Source organism: Lynx rufus, unplaced genomic scaffold (genome assembly GCF_022079265.1).
Source record: "Lynx rufus isolate CCGP_SWC_20201006 ecotype Redwood Valley unplaced genomic scaffold, mLynRuf1.p SCAF_2, whole genome shotgun sequence".
Classification (NCBI taxonomy): Eukaryota; Metazoa; Chordata; class Mammalia; order Carnivora; family Felidae; genus Lynx; species Lynx rufus.
The window spans coordinates 151,316,397-151,320,083 of NW_025814834.1; the positions used below are offsets into that span (position 1 = coordinate 151,316,397).

The window sequence follows — 3,687 nt, forward strand, 5'->3', positions numbered from 1 at the left end:
CCTTCAGCAGAATCATTGTCTATGGCAGCTATAGTCCTACTAAATATGTCTCTTAAATAATAAGGTTTGAAATTTGGAATGACTCCTTGATCCATTGACTGCAGAATGGATGCTGTGTTAGCAGGCATGAAAACAAAATTTATCTCATTGTCCATCTCCATCAGAGCTCTTCAGTGACCAGGTACATTGTCAATGAGCAGTCATATTTTGAATAGAAACTTTCTTCAGTAGGTCTCAACAGTAGGCTTAAAACATTCACTAAGCCATATTGTAAACAGGTGTGCCTTCATCCAGACTTTGTTCCATTTATAGAGCACAGAGTGGATATAGCATAATTTTTAAAATTTATTTATTTTTTGGGGCGCCTGGGTGGCGCAGTCGGTTAAGCGTCCGACTTCAGCCAGGTCACGATCTCGCGGTCCGTGAGTTCGAGCCCCGCGTCGGGCTCTGGGCTGATGGCTCAGAGCCTGGAGCCTGTTTCCGATTCTGTGTCTCCCTCTCTCTCTGCCCCTCGCCCGTTCATGCTCTGTCTCTCTCTGTCCCAAAAATAAATAAACGTTGAAAAAAAAAAAGTTTAAAAAAAAAAATTTATTTATTTTTTAATTTACATCCAAGTTAGTTAGCATATAGTGTTATAATGATTTCAAGAGGAGATGCCAGTGATTCATCTCTTATGTATAAATACCTAAGGCTCATCACAACAAATGTCCTTCCTAATGCCCCTGCCCCATTTAGCCCATCCCTCCACCCACAACCGCTCCAGCAACCCTCAGTTTGTTCTCTGTGTTTAAGAGTCTCTTATATTTTGTCCCCCTCCTTGTTTTTATATTATTTTTACTTCCCTTTCCTTATGTTCATCTGTTTTGTATCTTAAAGTCCTCATATGAGTGAAGTCTTATGATATTTGTCTTTCTCTGACTGACTTACTTCGTTTAGCATAATCTTCTAGTTCCATCTACATAGTTGCAAATGGCAAGATTTCATTCTTTTTGTTTAGTAATACTTCATTATATATATGTGTGCCACATCTTCTTTATCCATACATCTGTTGATGGACATTTGGACTCTTTCTATACTTTGGCTATTGTTGATAGAGCTGCTATAAACATTGGGGTGCATGGGGCCCTTTGAAACAGCATACCTGTATCCCTTGGATAAATACCTAGTAGTGCAATTGCTGGGTCATAGGGTAGTTCTATTTCTAATTTTTTGAGGAACCTCCATACTGTTTTCCAGAGTTGCTGTACCAGTCTGCATTCCCACCAGCAGTGCAAAAGAGATCCTCTTTCTCTGCATCCTCTCCAACATCTGTTGTTGTCTGAGTTGTTAATTTTAGCCAATCTGACTGGTGTGAGATGATATCTCATTGTGGTTTTAATTTGTATTTCCATGATGATGAGTGATGTTTAGCATTTTTTCATGTGTCTGTTAGCCATCTGGATGTCTTCTTTGGAGGAGTGTCTATTCACGTCTTTTACCCATTTCTTCACTGGATTATTTGTTGTTTGGGTCTTGAGTTTGGGAAGTTCTTTATAAATTTTAGATACTAACCCTTTATCTGATATGTCATTTGCAAATATCTTCTCCCATTCCATTGGTTGCCTTTTAGTTTTGCTGATTGTTTCTTTCGCTGTGTAGAAGCTTTTTATTTTGAGGAGGTCCAAGTAGTTCATTTTTGCTTTTGTTTCCTTGCCTCTGGAGACGTGTTGAATAAGAAGTTGCTGTGGCCAAGGTCAAAGAGGTTTTTGCCTGCTTTCGCCTCTAGGATTTTGATGACTTCCTGTCTTATGTTTAGGTCTTTCATCCATTTTGAGTTTCTTTTGTGTATGGTGCAAAAAATGGTCTAGGTTCATTTTTCTGCATGTTGCTGTCCAGTTTTCCCAGCACCACTTGCTGGAGAGACTATCTTTATTCCACTGGATATTCTTTCCTGCTTTGTCAAAGATTAGTTGGCTATGTGTTTTTGGGTCCATTTCTGGGTTCTCTATTCTACTGATCTACGTGTCTGTTTTTGTGCCAGTACCATATTGTCTTGATGATTACAGCTTTGTAATACAGCTTGAAGTCCAGGATTGTGATGCCTCCAGCTTTAGTTATCTTTTTCAGGATTAGTTTGGTTATTCAGGGTCTTTTCTGGTTCCATACAAATTTTAGGATTGTTTGTTCTAGCTCTGTGAAGAATGCTGGTGTTATTTTGATAGGAATTGCATTGAATATTTAGATTTCTTTGGGTAGTATTGACATTTTAACAAAATTTGTTCTTCCAATCCATAAGCTTGGAATATTTTTCCATTTTTTTTGTGCCGCCTTCAATTTCTTTTATAAGCTTTCTGTAGTTTTCAGTGTATAGATTTTTCACCTCTTTTTTTTTAAACAAAGGGTAGTTTATTAAAAAAGAATCAAAACAAAAACTCTAAGTACCAGCGTATACATTGTACATATTTAAAAGACTCAAAAGAATGAAGTTTTTTTCTTATACATTAAGATCATACCACCTTGCTGTTTATCAAAAGATATTCAAGGAGAAATCTGACTCCAAACTGCATACAGGACTGCCATCTTAAACAGACCGCATTTCAAACATGCAACAACACCACTGATAATAAAGCTTTGGAATGGGTGTTCATTCTATTATTCGACTACAAACAGGATAGAAAGCAAGATCAGTTGAGAATTTAATCTAAAATAGAATGGCAGCTGTCATTTTCTGCACCAGCACTCCTCACTCCTCTGCTGCCATCTTTAGTCAAAAATACTCCTTGTCGATCTTGAAGAGTTTCCATCCCTCTTCGCTGGACAGATCAGAAGCACCTCTTTTTTTGTAGAAGTTGATCGATGGTTCATTCCGTTTAGCTACCAAGAAGTGCATGCTGCTGCAGCGTCATTTCATGGCAACCTGGCTTAGGTTCTTCAGAATTTCTGATCCTATGCCAAAGCCTCTATAATCACTCATTCCGAAGAAGTCCTCAAGATACAACAGTTTACCAATCCACGGGTCATAGGTAAAGTAGTACATGGCGAAACCAACAACAGTGCCCTTCCGGAGACCAGTGCTCCTTGGGCACTTCTGCAACCAGGCAGTGGTAGAAAGGGTGCTCTCCGAAACCATCCTCTAGTAGATCTTTTTCAGTTAATATTACTTGCTCTTCCATATATTCGTATTTGGCCAGTTCCTTGATCAGCCGCAGGATGTACTGCAGTCTGCGTCAGTGGCCAGGCGGATCACGAATTTAGCCATTTTTGTCTTTTGCTTTTCTTCCCTTTGCGGACCAGGCCCCTGTACTTGAACAGCAGGAGGAGGTGATTCCGCATTCATCTCCCGGGAGCATCCTTTTCTCAGTCAGGCTGGCACCATGACCCAGCGAACCTTTGCAAGTGATGAAAAAGCTTCATCCGACCGCGACTAGCGCTGCAACTCACCTCTTCAGTTAGGTTTATTCCTACGTATTTTATAGCTTTTGTGCAATTGTAAATGGGATCGACTCCTTGATTTCTCTTTCTGTTGCTTCATTATTGGTGTATAGAAATCAACTAATTTCTGTGCATTGATTTTATATCCTGTGACTTGGCTGAATTCATGGATCAGTTCTAACAGCTTTTTGGTGGAGTCTTTTGGGCTTTCCACATACAGTATGTCAGACATGAAGAGTGAAAGTTTGAATTCCTCCTGGCCAATTTGGATGCCTT

The 3,687-nt window shown here is 39.5% G+C and overlaps 1 pseudogene; it reads right to left on the bottom strand.

Moving 5' to 3' along the window:
* Positions 1-2,569: 2,569 nt before the first annotated feature.
* Positions 2,570-3,309, bottom strand: LOC124515335 (diamine acetyltransferase 1-like; annotated as a pseudogene).
* Between the last annotated feature and the right edge of the window lie 378 nt (positions 3,310-3,687).